The following is a 13,417-nucleotide window of genomic DNA, read 5'->3' on the forward strand; positions in this document are numbered from 1 at the left end:
TTCTGTCTGCCTCTTGTGAATATTACTTGAAGCTTCTCTAGTTATCCTTACAGGTCTTATCCTTAGATGATAATTTAAAATACTACCTCCCCATGTCTCAGTGCTTCCTCTCCTGTTACTCAAGAGTGCCATACATCTGTCTCCTCAGCACTTCATCACTGCTTATCTCTGTGGATTCCTTCTGTCTTCCCTTTGGACTCTGATTCTTGAGGGGACTGCCCAGAGTTCTTGGGAACTTGAGGACTGGTTCTATATCCTGGGTACTTGACTCATGCTGTTGGTCTCTGCCTAAAGCACCTTCTCTCTCATTGTCCACTTTATTAAATTACTCATCCTAGAGATAGCTGTTAGAATTTTCATTCCCCAGGGAAGTCTCTGACTCCCCCCCCCGACTCGATTAGAGTCCCATACCATATGTTTTCACGTGAAGCCCATACCCCAGTTTACAATATCTGGATGGGCATTTGTTTTTTGTCCATATTTCCCACTAGAAAGTAAACCATAGGAGGGATCAGACTGGGTGTTTCTCTTGCCTTAAACTGCTGGGCCAGCTCAGTGCCTGGCATCAAGTATAGGCTGAATAGATATTGTTTGACCTATTGAAACAAAGGAGTAATGTATGCTATAGTAGATTTACAAACAGGCTGTTTATATATAATATATACAAATATTTCAACTCAGGCTGCAATTATGTATGTAAAATCTCAACTCAGCCACAATATATGTATATGTAACCTCCAATTAGACTATAATATATATACATTCATATATTTATATGTTTATGTATATACATATATGTGTATATATGTATATAAATAAATTTATATACACAAATATATATAAATATATATTTATATGTAAGTAAATATATATATACAAATATATAAATGTATTTTTATATATTTTTATAAATATATACATGTATACATATATACATATATATAAATAAATATATATACACATAAACACAAACACATATTCCTCTGAAGTCCTAAATGTGAATCAGGACTTAAATGCCTCTTCCCTTAGTCTCCCCCTTACTTATCTAACATACATAATAATACTAGTCTACTAATATTACTTTGGTGAGGGTTAATATGTGCTTTGCATGATTTAATTCTCACAACATTCCATATATACCCAGCACACAATAAGCACTAGACAGTATATGCCAGCACCTTTAAAATACCACCTCTCTGTAATCATGAAATTCTTACGATCATGACAATCACCACTATTCTAATGCACTTTCCCTGGCTCACATTAATATAAATATTTCATCTAATCTCTTTGTGTATTTTTAGTGCACATTATCCTGTGTCTCTAAGTTCTCCAGGCCTGACTTATCTAACTGTGCCACGGGCACAGTTCCCTGGGCCCACAATATTTGTAGGCAGTGGTTTACAAAAATATTTTCATTTCTCCTAAGATCTAAAGAGGAAAAAATAATTTTTAGGTTTAAAAAAAAGTTTTAATATGTACTATTAATCTATTTGCCTTTATACCAACATAGTCATATATTTTATAATTTTTAAATAAGATTTATTGTATTTATTTATGCATACAAGAGCTGGGGTATAGGCCAGAGGTGCTGGGGAAGGGGTGGTGAGAGTGTTATAGAGCAACCCCGATATTAAACGGGTTCCTGGCTGTGGGTCCTCACCCGCGCGCTTTAAAGGGACTTATGAATACCCTACTACAGACACACACAAAAGGGTTAATAAAAGGTTTATTTACAAGAGGAAAGGAAATAAGGAAAATGTACAACTCAGGGAGAAAATAGGGAAATAAAGTCTTTAATGCGTCCTACCCGATCCGACGACCTGGAAACCCCAAAGTCACTCTCAGAGCTGACCGGACGCTGCTGCTGGCCAAGAGCCCAAAATGGAGAGAGAGCCCCCCAAAGCCCACGTGTCTGCCTTTTGTATCCACCTGGCTGCTTAACCCCACCCTCAGGTCCCAGCCACCTTCCCTTTGGTGGTGATGGGATTTGGAGTTCCCAGTGTCTTTGGCTTTGACCTGGGGTGGGGGTGGAGTCCACAAAGCCTGTATGGAATTTGCTTTGGGACCGCCTTTTCCCCCTAACAAGAGGATTCACCAGAGACAGAGTGGGGAGCAGAACTGGTGAATTTACTGAAATACACTGCTGAGGGGAGCAGCGGGCGAGACAGGAGAGGTCTGCTGGGCCATGTGGTTCAGCTCCCTGGTGGGGGATCGAACTCAGGCCTTCATGGTGATAGCACTGAGACTTAACCCCTAGGCCTCCCACTTCTAATGGGAGGAAGCGCCCCAGGAAGACAGCAGTGACAGGGCCCCAGGAGTCAGGGGCAGCCCTGCCCTTCTCCACCTGCAGTTGTGCTGTGAAGCCCTCACTCGTCCTTAGGCTAATAGGAAGGAGAGCAAAAGTACCAGGGGGTTGGCAGGACTTCTGTGCACCCACTGAGCAATTTATTGTCAGGGCAGGCTGCTTACTGAGAAGGACATTGCAGCAAGAGGGTAATCTTTTTGTTCCAGGTCTCTCTGGGAAAACAGAAGCGCTCAGAACAGGCTGGAGAGGCTCCTCTCTGTCACCCAGCTACTATCTCCCACTGCTTCCTCAGCCCTCCCGTAGGGCCTTCATAGCAGATTTCCTGCCCACAAGCCTAAAATCCATGCCCCTGGGGTTCATTCACTGGCAGCTGTGCTCCTCCGCCCACCTGCTCAGGTGCCAGCTCAGGGCAAGCTCTGAGCCTCCTCTTAGTTCTCAGGCTTCTTGGGCCTCCCCAATGGCCCCGTGTTTTCACACAGCTTCGTTTCTTCAGCATAGCCACCTTTCCCTCTTCACTCATTCTTTTTTTTTTTTTTTTAACTCTTTTTTTTTAAAGATTTAATTTTAGTTATACAAGAGCTGGGGTATAGGCCAGAGCTGTGGGAAGGTGAGAGGATTCACCAGAGACAGAGCGGGGAGCAGAACAGGCAGACTGACAGAAGGCACTGCTGAGGGGAGCAGCGGGCGAGACAGGAGAGTTCTGCCTCACCATGGGGTTTCTCCCTGGCCAGCCGGGAATCGAACCGGCACTGTGGAGGCTGAGGACAGCTTCACAGCGCTGTGGTCAACCTGCTGCGTCACTGGGGAGGCCCTCTTCACTCATTCTTGCACACTGTCTGCCTTTCTTTGCCTTAGTTTCCATTTGATGCCATTTTCTTTCTTTCTTTCTTTTTTTAAAATATTTATTTATTTATTTATACACTGGGTACAGTCAGAAGTGTGGAGGGTTGAGAGGATTCACCAAAGACAGAGTGGGAAGCAGAACAGGCAGACTGGCAAAATACACTGCTGAGGGGAGCAGCAGGAGAGGTCTGCGTGCCATGTGGGACCCTCGCCTAGTGGCCGGGGATAGAACCGGCGCTGCAGAGGCTGTGGACAGCTTTGCAGCCCAGCGCTCAACCGCTGTGCCACCAGGGGAGGCCCAGATGCCATTTTCTTTATTTTGTTTCCCACTACTTTTTAAAAAATCATCATTATTACTTACGTCCCTCAGCCCTTAGGGCCCCTGGGGAGCAGACGTGATGTGTGTGTCCTCGGGCCTCTTCTCCCGGAACTGGCTTCCACGCACAGGTGCTACTTCGAGCATTCATTTCTCATTGAAGACTTTGGGAAGGGGATATTGAACGGCGTGCATGGCGCTGGGGAGGCTCAGCTGCCAAGCACGCCCAGAAATTACCTGGCACCACCCACTGCCTGCAGGAGAAACGCTCTCCTTTGTTTTGTGTTGCCAAGCTGCTTCCTTTGCAGACCAGCCTATCTTCTCCCCCATAGACACACTACTGGGGTGGCAGGCAAACTGAACTAAATGTTAATGAAACAGTCTCTTCAGGAAATAGTAAGGTTCTCCTTTGGTTAAAAATGCTCAGCCTGTCAGATGCTTCCCCATCTTCAGCTTCCCCTAAGGTGGCAAGGGATTGGGGGCGGGGGGTGAGGGGGTGGGGTGGGGTGGGTTGAGTAGGGTATTGAGAAGAATAATGGGTATGGAGAAGATATACCCTGTGGGTATTGAGAAGAAATACGAAATACGGACCGCTGCCATTTGTGGTCATGGGATGCCAGCACTTGTCTGGACACTTCCCCAGAGGAAGCCTGAGGTTGTAGCAATGTGTGATCTGGTCCCTTCTGGGGCCACTTCAGCTTTCACTGCTGTGCTGGAGGCCTCTGATGTATGGCTGTGAAACACCACCCCAACCCCCTACCCCCAGATCCGTGGCACAGAGGCCCAGCCACAGGGAACCACTCAGGCCAGAGTTCCTATTAGGTTCTTGGCTACTTGTGGATCGTGTCTGTATTACTCAATCATCAAGGTCACCCAGGAAAGCCAAACAACCTCTCCACTGGCCTAAGGACCTGGCTCCACCTGCTTACATTTGCAGGCCTAAGAGACTTTCTCTGAAGCCCTAAATGGGAATCAGGACAGAACAACCTCATCCTTTAGTCTCTCCCTTATTTATCCTATATGATAATGATACCGGAATTGTCAGGCCTAGTCTCCCAGCCAGGATCGGATTTCAGGCTGCAGGGCAGCGCTGAGCCCCAGCCGCCAGACCCCCCACGGTTGGTGTCTCACGAAGCCCCAGCAGGAACTTCGCAGACGCTCAGGCAAGCAAGCGAGAAGCGCAGGTTTGTTTAGAAGTAGAAAAAGTTTATTGAGGAGAAAAAAGAACAGAAATAAAGTGGGACTCCCAGGCCAGGAAACCAGGCCTGGGAGGGGCAAGGAAGCCCAGGTGAAGTCGTGTCTCAGGGAATATATACTTTCTTTCCCTGATTATTCTAAAGCTCTACCAGTCTCTTTGTGATTGGTCAGTTCTCGGCTGTCTCACTTAATTTGCTACTGAGTGGGAGATCTTCACATTCCTTATCTAACAGGTCTGTCTTTCCCCATTTGTTATATCTTTATCTTTATGGTCTAGCCCTCCCGGTGAGCATCTTTACACTTTATCTTATCATCTGAAGAAAACCAGGACCATCCTTAACAAGATTATCTGTGGTGCTGGGATGTTTGTTTTTCCCAATGGAATTGGTTTTATTTCCTTGCTCGTCCTTATCTCTGAAGCCTTCCTGAATTCTTCAAAGGTCCCCTCCTGCACTGTCCTAAAACTGCCTAATAACCCTAGCTTGCCCTGTCTCAATAATAGTTGATTATACTTAGGTAACATTTAATATGTGCTTTGCATGATTTAACTCTCATAACAAGCCAATGCGGTTTGCTAAGAGAAACCTGCATGGTTACTGGTGAGCAGCCTTGAGGGGAGCTGTCTCCGCTGAGGGAGGTCAGTGAAGAGAGGTCCCCTCAGTCACATAAAATAGGTGTGAAACGACTTAGCCTGGTCACACAGTCTGTGCAGAGGGTGGAGTTAGAACTGGCACTCTGGTGGACCACTCCGCAGACTGTGCTCAGCAGCCCTCCTGGCCCCTCTGAGTCCCTTGGCCAGCTGCCTTCATTTCTCCTTCTTCTACTCCCTGCCCCCAGCCCCAGAAAAATCAAGATTTTATTCCCCTATGGCATGTGCTCTCTCTACCATGAAGCTCACTTATTTTCCATATAAAGCTGCAGGGGGTTCAGTTTGTTTTGAACGCTCTTCTTCTGGTTTCCAGAGAGAGACTGTGTTGATGTCAGCTGTGAGGCAAATGTTTCACTTCCTCCGTTGTCCACGTCAGAGGAATTCTGGGAATCGCTGAGACCAGTTGGTGGCGGTCATCCAACTCCCATATGGAGATCCAGAATGCGTCCTCTAGAGCCTCATTCAGATATCAGCTCCCTGCTCAGAGGCTAGCTATCCCTGAGGACATCCACTGATTCCTCTGGCAGCAACAAAGAGGGTGGCTACTGGGGCACTGTCCTCCTGTCTGGGAGCGCAGGGCTGTGTCTGCACCCTAGGTACCCTGTTGCTGCAGAGACAAAGGCCTCAACCTTCTACTTTCTTCATCTGCATTTCAAAGTGACCTCAGACAAATAGGACGGATCAGCGTTCCTTAACAGTGGTCCTTGCTGCCATTTTTTTTTTCCTGTTTGTTTTTTTTTGAGTCTGTTGGTTTGGAGTGCGGGGACCGGGGGTTCGCTCTGGGAAAGGTGTCACCAGAGCTCCCGTTTCAGCGACACACAGCAAGTTTCCCAGGTGAGTTTTCCCACATGACAGAGATGTTAGTTACATTTAAAGGGCAGGTGTATTAGCGAAAGGAACAAAAGAATAAAATATACTCGCATAGACACCAGTGGGCAGAAAAAGCTGCCCCGAAAGGGACAGGTTAGCTGAGAGAGGCCTGCATGGTCGCAGCGGGTCGGCCTTGAGGAGAGCTGCCTCCTTGAGGGAGATCTGTGAGTGTACAGGTCACAGGCAGGCAGGAAGCTGCTGCCCTGCAGAGGGAGAGAGCTGGTGAAAAGAGGTACCTGCATAGTCACAGGTGGGCAGACAGAGCGCTACCCCGAGCCTGTGCAGAGACTGCACTGATATAGTCTTCTTCTGTTAGGGAGGGGTCACTCCTTGAGAGCCTTAGGGTTAGTTGCTGATTTTGGATAACCAGGCAGAATCTGAAAGGGACCAGGAGATTCTAAATGGGCTCAATCTCCATATCTTTACTTTTGGGGTCTGTTGGGCTCAATCTCCATGTCTTTACCCTTGGGCCTGTGCTCTAGAGAGCAGCCTGATACCTGCTTGGACGTTATGTTTTGTAATCTAGGCATCTGGCACCTGGGAATACTAGTTTCTGCAACTCTGTTGATGGTTATGCTAATCTCTTCTGTCCCCACCTGCTTGTGTGAGCCAGGTTTCTGGTCTTGTGGTACCTCCTTTTGAAATTTTTTTTTTTTTAATTCCTGTCCTCCATCAGTACTCATTGAGTGCCCAGGCCCAAAAAGACCTTATAAATGAGCTACAGGCACCTGGAGAACCTGTTGTTCCTGAGGCCTCTGCATCCTTAATTAAAAGGTTAAGTCCGTAGTTGAAGCGTTGGTCTGAAGTGGTTCTATTGCTCATTGAACAGTAGCTTTTAGAGCAAAGACTATGTATTTTTTTAAGATTTATTTATTTATGCATAGAAAAACTGGGGTGTAGTCCAGGGGTACAGAAGGGTGAGAGGATTCACCAGAGACAGAGTGGGGAGCCCAACAAGCAGATCTACTGAAATACACTGCTAACGGTGTAACAGGGTGGTCCCCAGGAAAGGGGGAGGTTCCAGGTTCTCTGCCCCACCCAAATGGAGGGTGGAACTGAGCAGGGAGAGAAGAAGCTACAGAGGAGACTGAGAAGGGAGGAAGCAGGATGGAGCCAGAAGGAGACCTGGAGGAGGCACATGGAGCCTAGAGACACGTGAAGAAACTGTGCTTGCCTTTTGCCTTTTGGTCGTGGACTTGTAACAGGGTGGTCCCCAGGAAAGGGGGAGGTTCCCTGCCCCACCCAAGGGAGGGTGGAGCTGAGCAGGAAGAGGAGAAGCTGCAGAAGAGACTGAGGAAGGAAGGAGCAGGATGGAGCCAGGAGACCTGGAGGAGGCGGATGGAGCCTAGAGACACGTGAAGAAACTGCGCTTGTCTTGTGGTCGTGGACTGGGTGACACAGATGTGGGTGAGAGACCCGTGGGGAGGTGACAATGGCAGCTTTTATCTTGATTTTGATTTTGCTTTTTTCCTTCCAGCCTTGTCTGGTTTCTGACCCTTTTCTGTGGGTCCCCACTGGAAGATGCTTTGGACTTGTGGCAGGCTTTGGGGCCTTGCTCTGGGCCAATCCCATTTGGATGGACTTTTACCCACCAGGGGACGGGTAACTTTGGGTGCTTGATTTAGAAACTAGATTCTTTGCCTTTCCTGTATTGTTTCCTAGTTGTATTAAAGTTCCTTCCCATTAAAATCTCATATGTTTTGTGTTAATGCGGAGGATGGCAGAACCCATTTAGAATAGGCAGGTTTGCGGGGTTTGGGCTGCCCCTCTCTCTGTCCTGTAACAAGGGGAGCAGTGGACGAGACATGTCCGCTGCTCCCCTTAGCAGCTATTTCAGTAGATCTGCCTGTTGGGCTCCCCACTCTGTCTCTGGGGTCATGGGTGGGTCAGCTTCCTAGGCAGGGATCTAACTCAGGCTGCAGCAGTGAAAGGGAACTGCTAAGAAAAAGAAATTTTTCCCTGTTAAAGAGTCATAGACCTGGAAATGTAAAGTAAATAATAAGTTTGCTTCCTTAATAAGCATATCTAAACAAGTTCTGGCAGCCTGCTAGGCTGATTGATCTCCCAGGCCCTCCTGGAAGATCTGTATCCTATCCCTTTTCCTGTGTCAAGAATTTGTATGCTAACTAACCAACTTTATCAATGTAAAATGGTTGTGTATAAAAGAAACTCTGTCTCTAGACCAGTGCTCAGAACTTAGCAGGTCTGAGACCTCATGCATGAGTAATAAAGCTTTCCTGACTGCACCATTCCTAAAGTACAGCTCGTTCTTCCCTGGTCTGGGTAAAAGGCTAGAATTTATTTCTGCAACAGCAGCAATAGCACAATAGAGCTGAAACTTAACCCCTATGATACCAAGTGCCCACCTCAGTTTCCCTCAGTCAATAAAAGGAAACAAAATTTTAGGGAAAAGAAATTGGTTTAATTTGTCCACAAATGAGGAGGTCAGCAAGCTCGTGTCTGAAAGAACACCATCCTCTTTGGCGGGGTGCAGGATTATTTATACAAAGAAAAAAAAAAGGAGAGATGGACAAGGATCTGCAAAGGGGAGGAGCGGAGGGATCAGCACAGAAATGGATGGGCGCCAGCTTGCTTTTTGCAACAACTGCTGTCTAACTCCCTTTTCCTTGGAATGCAAGAAGACAAACCTGTTAAACAAGAAGGGAAATTGCAAGAGATGGGGGGGGGGGGTGGACACGAATTTGTTAATACTTAACTCAGAGACCAGTCATAAAAAGGACAAACCTCTTAAACAAGGGGGAAGACAAACTTGTTAATACTTACCTGAGAGACCAGTCATTTGTAACTGCATCACCTACACCATGGGGGAGGCCCCAAGACTATAGCTTTTTCAAGTATTGTCTTGCAGAAGGAAAGCGTCATCGAGTGCATGCAGGTGTTTCCATAAATGATCAGGCACTAAAATATTTCCTAGATTTCATTCCTTCAAGTCATTTAACTAATATATTTTGAGTAGAATCTCCCCTCTTCATTTCTTTTTTTTAAAATATTTTTTATTTATTTGTATTTATACAAGCACTGGGTACAGTCAGAAGCGCGGGAGGGTGAGAGAATTCACCAGAGCCAGAGTGGGGAGCAGAGCAGGCAGAAGGACCGAAGTACACTGCTGAGGGGAGCAGCGGGCGGCAGGAGGGGTCTGCGCGCCATGTGGGACCCTCCTCTGGTGGCCGGGGAGCAGCCGGGGATCGAACCAGCGCTGCAGAGGCTGCGGGCAGCTTCGCAACCCAGCGCTCAACCGCTGCGCCACGGGGGAGGCCCCTCCCCTCTTCATTTCAAATAGATCTATTTTCTATTCATTCCTAGAAGCTAATGGCTACTACGATTCCTGTGTGTCCTCAAGAGCATGAAGGGAGGCCTTTAATCTATCTTCAGTATTTCCTGCAGATTTTGTACTTTTGTGTCAAGGTTGTACTTAACTAAAAAAATTTCTTTGCCTTCAAGTAAAACAATGATCCTCAAGGCATCTATATCGATCAGAGGGTCTGATTAGCCCTCTTTAGTGGAAAGGCATGGAAATGCAAATGATTTATTGAGTGATCAAAGAAAATTGTTCAGAAGCTTTCAAACTGTGGGGCTCACTTGAGGGGCTGACTTGACAAGAAAGCAGAGTTTCATGGCTACTTTGTCATCGAGAGGAGCTGAGACCGGGAAAACTTGGAGAACATGAAAGGCTGAGACAAGGGATAGTGATTTTATTTTTTTTTATTATTTTTTAAAAGATTTATTTATTTATGCAAACAAGAGCTGGGGTACAGGCCACAGATGTGGGGATTGAGAGGATCCACCAGAGACAGAGTGGGGAGCAGAACAGGCAGATTGACTGAAACACACTGCTGAGGGGAGCAGCGGGTGAGACAGAGAAGGTCTGCTGTGCCATATGGGTTTTTCCCTGGCCAGCCGGAGATCGAACTCATGCTGCAGAGGCTGCAGATTGCTTCATAGTGCGGTGCTTAACCCCATGCACCACCAGGGAGGCCCGGATAGTGATTTTAAACAATATAGGAAGAGAAAGAACAAAACAGCTCCCAGGAAAATAGAAGTGTTTTACTGAAATGTTGCTGAGCCAGCCCCATCTAGAGTAAGATCCGGTTACAGGATAATTAGGGAACAGAAAAACAACCACCAGGAAACTTCCTGACTATCTAGTTCCTAATCAATAGTCTGGCATATGGGGTAACAGAAATCTGACAGTATATAGTCAAAGACTGGGCTGGAGTAAAACAGGTGTTCTCCCTTGAACCCCTTCCTGCTGTCAGGAGATCTTTCCTCTTGCTTCAGTAAACCCACAGTTGCTTGCTCTCATGTTTGGTGTGTGGTTGTTATTCTTCAACTGGTGCACACACCCGAACCCACGAGCACCCCCTCCGAACATCATCATAGCCATGTCTGCTATTCCTTAGAGAATGCACAATCTCTCTTCCATTGTGAAGAGTGTATTTTTGTGAGCTTGTTTTGGGGGGTGTCAAGATGCAGTGACTAAGAGGCCTAACTTTTTGTTCACATGTGCTGTGGATGTTCAGTGGTGGGTTCACTGAGTTCCTTCATTCTAGGCTCAGAGCAGATTATTAAAATTGTCACCCTATTACAGCGCAAGGAGAGGGGCACCCTAGACCCCATAAACCTGCCTGCTCTAAATAGGTTCTGCCCCGCCGAATCATCACAAAACATATGAGACTTTAATGAAAAAGAACTTTAATACAATTAGGAAACAATATAGGAAAGGCAAAGAATCTGGTTTCTAAATCAAGCACCCAAAGTTACCCGTCCCCTCGTGGATAAAAGTCCACCCAAGCAGGATTGGCCCAGCGCAAGGCCCCAAAGCCTGCCACAGGTCTAAAGCATCTTCCAGTGGGGACCCACAGAAAAGGGTCAGAAATAACCAGACAAGTCTGGAAGGAAAAGAGCAAAATCAAGACAAAAACCACCATTGTCACCTCCCCATGGGTATCTTACCAAATCTTTGTCACCCAGTCCATGATAAAAAGGCAGGCGCAGTTTCTTCACATGTCTCTCTGCTGCACTGTGCCTCCTCCATGCTCTCCATCCTGTTTCCTTTCTTCCTCAGTCTCCTCTGCAGCTTCTATTCCTCCCTGCTCAGCTCTACCCTCCCTTGGGTGGGGCAGGAAAACTGGAACCACCCCCTTTCCTGGGGACCACCCTGTTACAACCCTACTTTATTACTAATGGGACTATACGGTTATAACTGGCAGTACACCAGAAGTTCAGGGGATCCTCTATGTATTAACTGATAGAGGACAAAAATAGAAAAAACTAAAAAAGGAGGCACCACAAGACCAGAAACCTGGCTCACACAAGCAGGTGGGGACAGAAGAGATTAGCATAACCATGGGCAGAGTTGCTGAAATTACTATCTCGAGGTGCCAGATGCCTAGATTAGAAAGCATAACATCCAAGCAGGTATCAGGCTGCTATCTAGAGCACAGGCCCAAAGGTAAAGATATGGAGATTGAGCCCAACAGACCCCAAAAGTAGAGATATGGAGATTGAGCCCACTGTAGAATCTCCTGGTCCCTTTCAGATTTTGCAAAGTTATCCAAAATTAGCAACCAACTGATAGCTCACAAGGAGTGGCCCCTGCCAAACAGAAGAAGACTATATCAGTGCAGTCTCTGCACTGGCTCAGAGCAGCAATCCCACTGCCCACCTGTGACATGCAGGTGCCTCTTTTCACCAACTCTCCTCCCTCTGCAGGGCAGCAGCCTTCCTGCCTGCCCATGACCTATCAAGGCTGCCCGCCTGCAACTATGCAGGCCTCTCTTAGCAAACCCATCCCTTCTGGGGCAGTCCTTCCTGCCCGCTTGTGTCTATGAAAGTGTCTTTAACTGTTTTATCCCTTCCCTAATAAACCTGCCCTTTAAATATAACTAATGTTTCTGTCTCGTGGACAAACTCGCCAGAGAAACTTGCTGCGTGTTGCCTCAGCAGGAGCTCTGGTGAAAACTTCCCTGGAGTGAACCCAAGGACCCCGCATTAACTCCAAAAACCACATCATTAACCAGGGGTCCTGGAATGGAGACTTTTACTCAGAAGCCGATAAATCAAGAGGATAAATGTCCTTATACCTGGGTGGAACCCAGCCACTGCTGCCCCCATGCCTTTGCAGAGATGGGAGAATGAGGACAACAGCTATGTAGTGTCATTTCCTTCTCCGTTCTTTCATAACACGCAATCATGATATTGGGGTTTGGTGTAAGGGGCTCTTGGCTTCCTCTGAGAAAGAATTCTTCAGTCTCCTTTCAGTGGCAAATAGCAAGTTGATTAAGAAAAGGGGAAGCTGAATAGACATAAGCAGGCAGCAGTCTTAAAGGGCAAGAGCTGCATTTTGCCAGAGCAAAGGGTATCCTTACCTATAGCTCTTAGATGCAATTATTCTGTGACATATCTCACTTTGGGGTCAGGCTGGATTGACTTTCTGTAATAACAGATAATCCTTTCTGACCCAACCTCTGGTTTTTGATATTGGGAAAACTTCCATCCTGAATATTCTACTCTAAGCTTCCATCAGTTAGAACCTTCTTCGTTAACGGATTTTAGCAAGCATCTTTGCTGTGGTTTAAACTAAATTCAGGGACTACAGCAATGAAGGCCAGGACCCTTGTCCTCACGAAGCTCCCGGTCAAATGGGAGATGAGATCTGCATCCTCCCAACTTCCAGGCAATCCATGGAGTCCTGTGGTCCTGGTTAAAGTGAGGTGATTGGGGAACCTGTTGGAGAGTAAACCATCTGGAAGGAAAGAGAGGGGTAGAAGGCATCACAGAGACTGATAGCCGAATTGACCCACTGAAGGATGAGAGGGATGTAGCAGGTGCACAAGAAAGCATTGAAGAGTTAGAGACATGAACTTCTGACTACGTCCCTTTGTTACAGGGCAGGGAGAGGGGCACCCCAGACCCCCCAAACCTGCCTGCTCTAAATAGGCTCTGCCATCTGCTGCATGAACACAAAACAAATGAGATTTTAGTGGGAAGGAACTTTAATACAATTAGTGACCAATATAGAAACGACAAAAACATAGTTTCTAAATCAAGCACCCAAGGTTACCCGTCCCTTCGTGGGTTAAAGTCCATCCAAATGGGATTGGCCCAGAGCAAGGCCCCAAAGCCTGCTACAAGTCTAAAGCACCTTCCGATGGGGACCCACAGAAAAGTATCAGAAATAACCAGACAAGTCTGGAGGGAAAAGAGCAAAATC

Source organism: Talpa europaea (genome assembly GCF_964194135.1).
Source record: "Talpa europaea genome assembly, chromosome: 2".
In the NCBI taxonomy this organism is placed as follows: Eukaryota; Metazoa; Chordata; class Mammalia; order Eulipotyphla; family Talpidae; genus Talpa; species Talpa europaea.